Source organism: Adiantum capillus-veneris, chromosome 6 (assembly GCF_014529385.1).
Source record: "Adiantum capillus-veneris isolate H3 chromosome 6, ASM1452938v2, whole genome shotgun sequence".
In the NCBI taxonomy this organism is placed as follows: domain Eukaryota; kingdom Viridiplantae; phylum Streptophyta; class Polypodiopsida; order Polypodiales; family Pteridaceae; genus Adiantum; species Adiantum capillus-veneris.
The window spans coordinates 6139006-6152892 of NC_140936.1; positions in this window are offsets into that span (position 1 = coordinate 6139006).

Genomic DNA, 13887 nt, shown 5'->3' on the forward strand with positions numbered 1-13887 from the left:
TATTCTACACCTCTCAAGTCATTTCACAAAGTCAGACTAGAGTCAAGCTCAACAGGTTCAAAAACACACTATCAAGGAAATCGTTGTATCGTTCAAGGATTTCCAAAGACACAATTGTTGGAATTAGGGTTGCAGAGAAACGCACACAGCTTGGAGAAGACGAAGGAAGCTCAAGGCACACAATAGAGAGTGTGTTACTTAGTGTGCAATGGAAAGATAGATAGCCCTAGAGTGATGGGCGTATATACAATGCACGGGGGAAAAAACCTCCTAAAGAGGAACAAAATGCCCCAGCGGTCCTAGTGTGTTCACACACATCACTACCACATGTATATGGTAACAAATCCCCCTTGGAGTGATGCGGTGAACGAGAGCTGGCACATGAGTAAAGGGAAGTGCCATGCCCTAAGAACATGATCAGTCCACAAAGGGGAGTAAGCCCAAAGCTTTGTGGAAAGCTTCAAGCTTCTCACGAGACAATGCCTTTGTGAAAAGATCTGCAAGGTTGTCCTGTGTTGGAACATAAGCCAAGCTGATCTCTCCTGCTGAGAGCCTCTCCCTGACATAGTGGTAATGCACCTCAATGTGCTTTGTGCAAGCATGAAAAGCTGGGTTCCTCGCAACTGCCAATGCGCTCTGACTGTCAGTGTAGATAGTGTTGGCAGTGTCCTGTCCAACACCCAAATCAACCATAAGGCGTCTGAGACATACACACTCAACCGTAGCTGTGAAGACTGCCCTGTACTCAGCCTCACAACTCGAAGTGGCCACAATAGGTTGCTTCTTGCTCAACCATGATATACATGAACTGCCAAGCATGAAACAAAAACCACTTGTGGACACTCGCGTGTCAAAAAAACCACCCCAATCTGAGTCCGAAAAAGCATGTAAGTCTGGCGGCAATGATCCCCCCTTGGGATAAAACAAGCCAAGATGTAAAGTGCCACTAAGGTAGCGAAAAATCCTCTTGACAGCCTGCCAATGCTTAGACCCTCGGCTATGAATAAATTTAGTGACCTGTGAAACTGCAAACTGAATATCCGGCCTCGTGTTGCATACATAAATGAGGCAGTCAACAGTAGTTTCGTAAAGATTGACATCAGCAGGATCGCCAGCATCATGTAGACTCAACTTCAAACCTGTTTCCATGGGAGTGGCATTAGGTTTGCAATCCTCAAGTCCAAACTTACATAGCAATGTCTCTATGTAACTTTTTGGACACAAGGCAATACCACCATCACACTGCTTAAACTGTATACCCAAGTAATGATGCAACAACCCCAAATATTTCATCTTGAAAGTAGCATTCAAATCAGCCTTAAATTCAGCAATATGTCTCTCATTTGGTCCAGTGATCAACAATCATCAACATAAAGAACCACAATGAGAAGTACATCACCCTCACGCTTTACATACAATGTGCTTTCTGTTGGACTGTTACGAAAGCCTCGTTTAACCAAATGAGTGTCAGCTTTCTCATACCAAGCATGAGGAGATTGCTTCAACCCATACAAAGCCTTCTTACATCTGCACACTTTGTCCTCTTGTCCTTTTATGACAAAACCGCGAGGCTGCGTTACATAAACTTCCTCAAATATGTCACCATTCACGAAAGCAGTAACAATTTCTGATTGATGTACATCCCAACCAAAATGAGCTGCCAATGCACATAAAAAACGTACAGTAGTCATATGACAAGTGGGAGCAAAAGTCTCTTCATAATCTATGCCTTTTTGCTGTGCATAACCCTTTGCAACAAGTTGAGCCTTATGGCGATCAATCTCACCATCCGGCTTTCGGTGTCATTTTCTATAAGTGCATCATATTCTGATTGCATGGCAGCCGTCCAATTTTTTGAATTCCGTGCTTAATCAAAAGACAGAGGCTCCTCAACATCATGTAAGCTAGACACAACCAAAGCATAACAATCTGATGCATAAGATGCATAGCGAGAGCCTGAACGAGTACGACTAGACAAAGGTGCATCCAATTTACTCTCACGCAAAGTGTGCACCAGCCATTTTGGCATACCTCTAGCCTGCTCATTTTCAGCCCTTTCCTCATCAAGTACATCATGTACATCTGTATCAGTAATAGGCTGATCTAAAACATTTTCAGAAACCCCCATAGGCTGTACATTTGCCTCATTATAACTTACATTTGTATTTCCACCACTGAAATGAGGCAACAAAGTGTCATAAATGTCCTGTGAGCTTACATTACTGTCTCTAGTACATGACAGCAAGGGCTCAATAGAATCTTCCACAAACACTACATCCCGAGAAACCAGAATACGTTTTGTTTGCGGATGATACAACCTGTAACCTTTGCTTTTAGCGCTACAACCAACAAAAATACATTTGACAGCCTTATCATCCAATTTTCTGCGTTGCACTTGTGGCACCAAAGCATATGCCAAACAACCAAAAACACACATGTGCTCAATAGAAGACTTTCTATCATGCCATGCTTCATATGGAGTAATAGACTGCAAAGCTTTCGTAGGACACCTGTTTAGTACATAAGTGGCACACATGATGGCCTCAAGCCAAAAAGAATGCGCTAAAGCTTGACTTTTGACCATACATCGTGCCATTTCCGTCAGTGACCTATTTTTCCTCTCAGCAACACCATTTTGCTGAGGTGTATAAGGCACTGTACATTGGTGTTTTATCCCACGACTAGCCAGAAATGCATTAAATTCAGGAGACATATACTCCCCCCCTCGATCGAAATGGAGGGTGCCCATAGTACATTTCGAGACATTTTTAACCATAGCTAGAAATTGTTTGAAGCACATAAAAACTTCGGACTTCTCTTTAAGCGGAAATACCCATGCATGCCTGGAGTAATCATCAATGAAAGTCACGAAGTACAGGTAATTGCCCAAGGACGGAGTTTGCATGGGCCCACAAACATCACTATGCACAAGCTGCAATGTGCATGTGGCCCGAACTGAACCATCCTTTGGAAACTTAGAACGCTGCATCTTACCCAAAATACAGCCTTCACAAACATGTTTGACAGGTGCTTCAAGAGGCGGCAAAGAACCAACCATATCAGATTTCTGCAAACGCAGCAAACTGGCAAAATTCAGATGACCAAAACGTGCATGCCAAAGTTTTGCATCTGAAATAGCCCTTGAATCTGCAACATCATTTGCAAAGTTTTGTCCACACTTGTCATACAAAGTGAGCTTATACAGCCCACGGCACAAAAGCCCAGATGCAACAATTTCATCACCAAAACTGAGATCATGAACTGTACATCTGTCATCCACAAATTTGACTACAAGTCCAAGTCTAGTAAGTGCGGATACAGACAAGAGATTCTTCTTGATCCCAGGTACATAAAGTGCATCAACAAGTGTGAAGGAACTGCCATTAGCAGCAGTGAGCACAATCTTTCCAACTCCCTGAACTGGATAAAAGGCGTTGTTGGCACAAGTGACTGAATTCCCATGAGGGACAGACTCAAGAAAGGTAAACAATTCATGATGTGAGGTAATATGCTTTGTAGCACCACTGTCGAAATACCACACATGTGAATCTGCAGAAACTGACAAGCATGTGTCATGGACAGCAGGATTGTAAGTGCACTCTGCGCTAAAAGCTCATTCTGCATCAACATCAGCAACACAATCTCCTTTCACAGAAGACTCAACAATGGCTGCATTTGTAGTGGAACCAGCATTTGCAGTGGAACCACCCTCCTTCTTCTTAGCCTCTTTGGCCTTCAACTTAGGACACGACTTGATCAAGTGATCATTGGCTTTACAATAATGGCAAAGCATCTTCTTTTTGCCCTTATCACGAGAATTTCCAGACGAAGTACTTCCAGCATAAGCATTAGGAACATAATTTTTGGCACTTGCAGCAGAACCATAAGAAGTGGTTGCATTGCTGTTACCAATGTACAGTGCCTTATACACCTCAGCAAAATGGTGTTGCTGAGAGGAAAAATAGGTCACTGACGAAAATGGCACGATGTATGGTCAAAAGTCAAGCTTTAGCGCATTCTTTTTGGCTTGAGGCCATCATGTGTGCCACTTATGTACTAAACAGGTGTCCTACGAAAGCTTTGCAGTCTATTACTCCATATGAAGCATGGCATGATAGAAAGTCTTCTATTGAGCACATGTGTGTTTTTGGTTGTTTGGCATATGCTTTGGTGCCCCAAGTGCAACGCAGAAAATTGGATGATAAGGCTGTCAAATGTATTTTTGTTGGTTATAGAGCTAAAAGCAAAGGTTACAGGTTGTAACATCCGCAAACAAAACGTATTCTGGTTTCAAGGGATGGCAGGATTGTAAGTGCACTCCGCGCTAAAAGCCCATTCTGCATCAACATCAGCAACACAGTCTCCTTTCACAGAAGACTCAACAATGGCTGCATTTGTAGTGAAACGAGCATTTGCAGTGGAACCACCCTCTTTCTTCTTAGCCTCTTTGGACTTCAACTTAGGACACGACTTGATCAAGTGATCATTGGCTTTACAATAATGGCAACGCATCTTCTTTTTGCCCTTATCACCAGAATTTCCAGACAAATTGCTGCCAGCAGAAGCATTAGGAACATAATTTTTGCCACTCGCAGCAGAACCATAAGAAGTGGCTGCATTGTTGTTACCACCCTTTCTTTGAGAAGCAATAAAAGCCTGTTCAACTGCACGCTGTCTAGTCCTGTTTTTTCTGGAAAGCGACTCTTGCAACAGCAATGTGCATAATGCATCAAACTTGACAACTTTAGGATTTCCTTGGGTCATAAGTCTCCAAGTACTAGCAAAAGTCTAGTAAGAATATCATAAGGCATCAAGAACAGTCTGCACAAGGGAACTGTCTGAAATAACTTCACCTGCAGAAATAAGTTGCTCATTGATATCCTTGACACTAGCAAGGAATGTGTCCATATCATCTTCCTCATGCATAATCTTCGACTCCAGCTCTTTACACAACAAAGCAATTTTAGCCTCATTGCGGCTTGCATAAAGACCTGCTAAAATATCCAAAACCTGTTTTGCAGATTTTGCTGAACGGATGTGAGGAACAATGGTGCGCTTTATAGATAACACAATCAATGCATGAGCCTGCGCATCCTTAACATCCCAATGAGCTTGTTCTGCCGTAGGCAAAACAACTCTAACAGCTGCAATCCTTGCAGCAAGACCTGCAACATCCTCAACATCGCCTACATCCTCAGAACCAGGACGTACAATGTTCCAGACACCCTTTGACACAAGAACATGTTGCATCATATAAGCCCACATAGGGTAGTTGTCCCCATCCAACCTGTCCTCAACAACAAACATCTTGAACACATCTGTGTTGGTGTTGTCAGCCATGGTAAATGCTGCACCTGATGTGAAAACTGCCCGAAAATAGGAGAAACTGGGCGGTAACAACCAGTGCTATATAGCACAAACCGTAGAAGACTATAAGGCACCTGTTATGCAAAAAATAGCAATGACAGAAATTTTAAACAAAATGACGAAATAGCCTGTGCAGTACTGCTTGTAGTGGAAACGGAGGCCGAAATGAGCCCAAATCAAAATTCTGAGCAGACCAAGATCTACGAGCCATCCTAAAATATTTGTCGACCTGCGAACGCTTGCCAAAGCTCACTGAAATCGGAGAAAGTGAGCAGGCGTGTGCTGGAGCAGCTGGCGACTAAGCCCGGGAGGACATGACCTGCTCTGATGCCAATTGTTGGAATTAGGGTTGCAGAGAAATGTACACAGCTTGGAGAAGATGAAGGAAGCTCAAGGCACACAATAGAGAGTGTGTCACTTAGTGTGCAATGGAAAGATAGATAGCCCTAGAGTGATGGGTGTATATACAATGCATGGGAGAAAAAACCTCCTAAAGAGGGAAAAAATGCCCCGGCGGTCCTAGTGTGTTCACACACATCACTACCACATGTATATGGTAACAAAAATCTATGAAGGAGAGGGAAGTTGTGCAATGCCAGCTCCCCAACTCAACCAAGGCCTAAAAGGAAGTCACTTGCGGTGACTATGCGTAGTGTTTATGAGGAAGAATGAGGAACTCATGTTTTAGTTCAGGTAGCCGCAAGATGCAAAATTCTCAAGTGGCGGTGGAACCACAAAGAGATGGAAGTCCAACAACCATCAATAGAAGAAATAGCTAAGAGGAATTACAAGAAGGAGAAATTCCATCCCCACAAGAAGCCACTACATCTCCTCCTGTGGAACAACAGTAAGAGAAGAAACTCACCTTAGAGGGAAGTACTAAAGTGCAATCCACATCCATCCACCATGACAAAGAACAATCCTCCAATGGTTTGGAAGCTAGGTTGGAGCACTCTATAAAAGATAGGATGGTTTCTCCTCCCAAGATAACATTATTCACACTAAATTGCAAACCCTTATGTCTGAATATGGACAAGTCTCCCTCTTCTAAGAAGTGAAAAACGGAAAAAGGAGGAGGAAGAAACATCCATGCCAAAAGTCATGGGAAAGGGTGAGTTACGGGAGCGAATCACACCACCCATAAAGTGCATGCAACACAATCTAATCAACATAATGTCAATCGAGGACACAAATGACATGATAGGCGCACAGAGGCAATCTCTTTAGCTTGTCAGGCTGAGACCATTCCACACATACAACACTCTGGAAGGCTAACTAAGCCACAATCTAGAATATCACTACTCTCAACTACACCACCAACCCACATGCACACAAACAAAAGCAAACTCACCAAATCATACCAGAATTGTATGAAACTCAAGGAACACCATCCCCTCACTAGGATACACCTGTCCATAAGCCTCTACACTCAAAATCCTAACTCTAAACCCATCTACGGAAATGCGTATGAAGACAGAGCCGGTTTTTGGAAGTGCCCAAAACTAAAATCTATGAGTACATATGCGTATCTTATGTCACCACGATTCTAGTGACTACTTGCAAGCAGAAAACAAACATTATTTGATATATTTACATCCGCAAATAGCTCGTAGATGCGCGAGCGCGTTCGCTCTGTTCCGCAGGGAATGCTTGGCGTCGATGCGTAGCTCTTGCGAGCCTAGCGCAATGGTGCGGTCGGATCTCCAATGAGCGAGGAGTAGTGCTAGGATGAAGCTCACGCTCTCTCTCTGTTCCTCTCTCACACATAGTCGATGGCAGCTTAAAACTTGATTATGAGCAAAAGTTATGTTTACAAAATGACCTTGGTACCTTATATATTAAGGCAACCATAGGTTAAACCGAAAATAGAGTTCAAGGGGTAAAATGGCTTTTGGGAGTGCCATTGCATCCCCGGCTTCTGCAACTAGACTCGGTACTTATTACAAATGATGTTTATAACCATAAATCCTCAGCATTTCTTAACTACCAAAAAATAAGGCTTTGGTTAAAAAATTGAGTTATGTCATGTTGTTGACCCAGCGATCAACACTCCCCCCCTCCGAATTCATGTCGTCCCTGACATGACCTGGTTGTCAATGTCGGTGTGATCTTTGTTGTCGTGTTACTGATGTAAAGAAAGTATAGAATGTAGCCTTTGCATGAGCTCGTCCTGTTTGTCCAATCCAATGTACATAGTCTTCACATGACTCAGGAAAATCATAATTGATGACGAACATTTGCCAATTTTTTGTCTTTCTCATTTTCAGAAACAACTTCTACAATCGGTAGAATTAAATGATTGGCTTTTAGATCTTGTGAATTAATGATAGTTTTGTAAGGATTCTGTAGACATTGTCTCGCTAAACCTTCAGCTTCTTTAGGCCAAGCTGCACTGCAATGCAAAGTCTGTCTGTCATGCCGAATCTGGATATATATTATTTGAGGTTCAACACCCATGTTGGGCATTCGATTCTGCCTTATCAAGGACAAGATATGTAACCTTGTAAAGGTTGGTTTGTCTACCATTTGTGTTTGCTCTTCTTTGTTGATGACTCCTTTTTTCCTGTATCTGTATCAAGGTGATCAAAGTTGCATTTGCCACTGTTATCTTTTTTGTGATGTGTAAATCATTATACTACTTCTACTTGATATATGAATTAATTAAAGCTTGACAAACCCCAGTTAATTCCCCAAGTTAGTAACTTGCTTCAAAATGGGCTATCCGACATCATTTGTGATAGATGACCATCGATGAGCTAACATTGTCCATTTGTCCCCAAAATTCATATACATGATGTACAAGGTATGTAGATGGCTATCACGGCTTCAAATTTGACAAAATTATAGCTTTGGCTAGAGGTTAGATTAAAAAAAAAACCCCCTTAGCTTGCATTCTCTATTCATAGCCTACTGCCAAAGGTTCCTACTTATTCTACACCCGTCAAGTCATTTCACAAAGTCAGACTAGATTCAAGCTGAATAGGTTCAAAAACACAGTATCAAGGAATTCGTTGTATCATTCAAGGAGTTCCAAAGACACAATCTATGAAGGAGAGGAAGGTTGTGCAATGCTAGCTCCCCAACTCAATCAATGCATAAAAGGAAGTCAGCTGCGGTGACTATGCGTAGTGTTTATGAGGAAGAATGAGAACTCATGTTTTAGTTCAGGCAGCCGCAAGATGCGAAATTCTCAAGTGGTGGTGGATCCACAAAGAGATGGAAGTCCAACAACCATCAATAGAAGAAATAGCTAAGAGGAATTACAAGAAGGAGAAATTCCATCCCCACAAGAAGCCACTACAGCTCCTCCTGTGGAACAACAGTAAGACAAGAAACCCACCTTAGAGAGAAGTACTAAAGTGCAATCCACATCCATCCACCATGACAAAGAACAATCCTCCAATGGTTTGGAAGCTAGGTTGGAGCACTCTATAAAAGATAGGATGGTTTCTCCTCCCAAGATAACATTATTCACTCTAGATTGCAAACCCTTATGTTTGAATATGGCCAAGTCTCTCTCTTTGAAGAAGAGAAAAAGAAAAAAAGGAGCAGGAAGAAACATCCATGCCAAAAGTCATGGGCAAGGGTGTGTTACAGAAGTGAATCACACCACCCATAAAGTGCATGGAACACAACCTAGATCAACATAATGTCAATCGAGGACACAAATGACACGATAGGTGCACGGAGGCAATCTCTTTAGCTTGTCAGGCTGAGAGCATTCCACACATACAACACTCTGGAAGGCTAACTAAGCCACAATCTAGAATATCACTACTCTCAACTACACCACCAAACCACATGCACACAAACAAAAGGAAACTCACCAAATCATACCAGAATGGTATGAAACTCAAGAAACACCATCCCCTCACTAGGATACACCTGTCCTTAAGCCCCTACACTCCTAAATGTAAACCCATCTGCGAAAAATGCGTATGAAGATAGAGCCGGTTTTGGAAAGTGCCCAAAACTAAAATCTATGAGTACCTATGGGTAGCTTATGTCACCACGATTCTAATGACTACTTGCAAGCAGAAAACAAACATCATTTGGTATACTTACATCCGCAGATAGCTCGTAGATGCGCGAGCGCGTTCACTCTGTTCCGCAAGGAATCCTTGGCCTCGATGCGTAGCTCTTGCCGAGCCTAGCGCGATGGCGCAGTCGGATCTGCAATGAGCGGGGAGTAGTGCTAGGATGAAGCTCAAGCTCTCTCTCTCTTCCTCGCTCACACATAGTTGACGGCAGCTTAAAACTTGATTATGATCAAAAGTTCTCTTTACAAAATTACCTAGGTAGCTTATATATTAAGGCTACCATAGGTTAAACCAAAAATAGAGTTCAAGGGGTAAAATGGCTTTTGGAAGTGCCATCGCACCCCGGCTTCTGCAACTAGACTAGCTACTTATTACAAATGATGTTTATAACCATAAATCCTCAGCATTTCATAACTCTCAGAAAATAAGGCTTTGGTTCAAAAATTGAGTTATGTCATGTTTTTGACCCAAGGGTCAACACTCCTCCCCTCCGAATTCATGTCGTCCCTGACATGACCAGGTTGTCAATGTCGTTGCGATCTTTGTTGTCGTGTTACTGATGTAAAGAAAGTATAGAATGTAGCCTTTGCACGAGCTCATCCTGTTTGTCCAATCCAATGTACATAGTCTTCACACGATTCAGGAAAATCATAATTGATGACGAACATTTACCAATTTTTTGTCTTTCTCATTTTCAGAAACAACTTGTACAATCGGTATAATTAAATGATTGGCTTTTAGATCTCGTGAACCAATGACAGTTTTGTAAGGATTCTGTAAAAATTGTCTGGCTAAACCTTCAACTTCTTTAGGCCAAGCTGCACTCCAATGCAAAGTCTGTCTGTCATGCCGAATTTGGAGATATATATATATATATATATATATATATATATTATTTGAGGTTCAATAGCCATGTTCGGCATTCAATTCTGCCTTATCAAGGACAAGATATGTAACCTTGTAAAGGTTGGTTTGTCTACCATTTGTGTTTGCTCTTCTTTGTTGATGACTCCTTGTTCCTGTATCTGTATCAAGGTGATCAAAGTTGCATTTGCCACTGTTAGCTTTTTTGTGATGTGTAAATCATTATACTGCTTCTACTTGATATATGAATTAATTAAAGCCCGACAAACCCCAGTTAATTCCCCAAGTTAGTAACTTGCTTCAAAAAGGGCTCTCTGACATCATTTGTGATAGATGACCATCGATGAGCTAACATTGTCCATTTGTCCCCAAAATTCATATACATGATGTACAAGGTATGTAGATGGCTATCATGGCTTCATATTTGAAAAAATTACAGCTTTGGCTAGAGGTTAGATAAACAAAAAAAAAAACCATTAGCTTGCATTCTCTGTTCATAGCCTACTGCCAAAGGTTCCTACTTATTATACACCTCTCAAGTCATTTCACAAAGTCAGACTAGAGTCAAGCTCAATAGGTTCAAAAAAACAGTATCAAGGAAATCGTTGTATCGTTCAAGGATTTCCAAAGACACAATATATGAAGGAGAGGAAAGTTGTGCAATGCCAGCTCCCCAACTCAACCAAGGCCTAAAAGGAAGTCAGCTACGGTGACTATGCGTTGTGTCTATGAGGAAGAATGAGGAACTCATGTTTTAGTTAAGGAAGCCGCAAGATGCAAAATTGTCAAGTGGCGGTGGAACCACAAAGAGATGGAAGTTCAACAACCATCAATAGAAGAAATAGCTAAAAGGAATTACAAGAAGGAGAAATTCCATCCCCACAAGAATCTACTACAGCTCCTCCCTTGGAACAACAGTAATAAGAGAAGAAACCCACCTCAGAGGGAAGTACTAAAGTACAATCCACATCCTTCCACCATGACAAAGAACAATCCTCCAATGGTTTGGAAGCTAGGTTGGAGCACTCTATAAAAGATAGGATGGTTTCTCCTCCCAAGATAACATTATTCACTCTAGATTGCAAACCCTTATGTCTGAATATTGCCAAGTCTCTCTCTTTAAAGAAGAGAAAAAGAAAAAAAGGAGGAGGAAGAAACATCCATGCCAAAAGTCATGGGCAAGGGTGTGTTACAGAAGTGAATCACACCACCCATAAAGTGCATGGAACACAACCTAGATCAACATAATGTCAATCGAGGACACAAATGACACGATAGGTGCACATAGGCAATCTCTTTAGCTTGTCAGGCTGAGACCATTCCACACATACAACACTCTGGAAGGCTAACTAAGCCACAATCTAGAATATCACTACTCTCAACTACACCACCAACCCACATGCACACAAACAAAAGGAAACTCAACAAATCATACCAGAATCGTACGGAACTCAAGAAACACCATCCCCTCACTAGGATACACCTGTCCCTAAGCCCCTACACTCCTAACTATAAACCCATTTGCGGAAAATGCGTATGAAGACAGATCCGGTTTTTGAAAGTGCCCAAAACTAAAATCTATGAGTACCTATGGGTAGCTTATGTCACCACGATTCTAATGACTACTTGCAAGCAGAAAACAAACATCATTTGATATACTTACATCCACACATAGCTCGAAGATGTGCGAGCGTGTTTGCTCTGTTCCGCAAGGAATTCTTGGTCTTGATGCGTAGCTCTTGCCGAGCCTTGCGCGATGGTGCAGTCGGATCTCCAACGAGCGAGGAGTAGTGCTAGGATGAAGCTCACGCTCTCTCTCTCTTCCTCTCTCACACATAGTTGACGGTAGCTTAAAACTTGATTATGATCAAAAGTTATCGTTACAAAATGACCTAAGTACCTTATATATTAAGGCTACCATAGGTTAAACCAAAAATATAGTTCAACGGGTAAAATGGCTTTTGGAAGTGCCATTGCACCCCGGCTTCTACAACTAGACTAGCTACTTATTACAAATGATGTTTATAACCATAAATCCCCAGCATTTCATAACTCTCAAAAAATAAGGCTTTGGTTCAAAAATTGAGTTATGTCATGTTGTTGACCCGGGGTTCAACGCTCCCCCCCTCCGAATTCATGTCATCCCTGACATGACCAGGTTGTCAATGTCGGTGCGATCTTTGTTGTCATGTTACTGATGTAAAAAAAGTATAGGATGTAGCCTTTGCACGAGCTCGTCCTGTTTGTCCAATCCAATGTACATAGTCTTCACATGATTCAGGAAAATCATAACTAGTGACGAACATTTTCCAAATTTTTGTCTTTCTCATTTTCAGAAACAACTTCTACAATCGGTAGAATTAACCAAGTCAGCATACCACTAGTTTTACCATGCTGTAATAAGCCCACAAACCAAATTTGGTAAGATTTGGTTCATTGGATTGAAAATAGTGGCCAAATTTGCAAAGTCTGTCTGCAGACACAAAACTGATGACCATTTGAACAAAAATTGTCCAAATTTGATGAAAATTGGCTAGGGACCTTAAGTTGAGATACTTAATAGATCTGTGTCAAGAAATGAGCAAAAAACTTGCAAAAAGTAACTGAAGTAAATAATCGCAATTATTTACATCTGCTACTAAAATTGATAAGCTTGCACATTTGAGTATACCACAAGAACAAGCATATCAAGTAGACCACACAAATCAATTTTGGTGAAATTTGGATCACAAAAGTGAGACTTAAGCCAGATTCTTGAAAACTGAGTCTATGGACACGAAACCGTTGATAAACTTGAACAAATTTTGTCCATACTTAGTGAAACTTGTGCAGAGACCTTAACAGGTTGTATACTTGGCAAAACAAGTAAAAAAGTGGATGAATGGCAAGCTAATAGAAGACTGGGAATCCAAATGCCTATAAAGAGGCACAAATTTAAGTTGTATTGTAAATTTCGCCTATTTCAGACCCATTACATTTTTCATGTGTACTATGATTGTGTAATCATTCCCATGCATAAGTGAACTTTTATTGCACCAATTTTTTATGTGTACTATGATTGTGTAATCATTCCCATGCATAAGTGAACTTTTATTGCACCAATTTTTTGGTTTATGCATATTTTAGTGCTTGGTTCAATTTGCAATTAGTCTGTTGCTACAATGCCACCCTATGGTGCCAAATGTAGGGTGGCATTGTAGCAAAGGCCTAATTGCAACCCACACAAAATTATCAATTTGTGGATCAGAAGCGTGGGTAGCACTTGGAGGCACAAATATCATAGGATGCATCAAAGTAGAGGATGCAAGGGATCCTTCTACCCATCATAGAGAGAAGCCATGGAAGGGGCTTCCTCAAATCAACCACACAATTCTACTTAACCACTCTACACACAATCATGTGATTGAAATTAACCTTCACATTAATCACCCTAATCACAACTACACAAGCATGCAATTAACATACCTACTTCACATTAGTATGGACATTCCGGTACACCCCTAAATGCTACTACGTATGCACACACACTAATCATACACCTTGTAGAGAGAGACAAAAAGAGGGAAGGGATAGCCTTCACACAGTGGCATTAAATTTAATATCTACCCAACCCAAA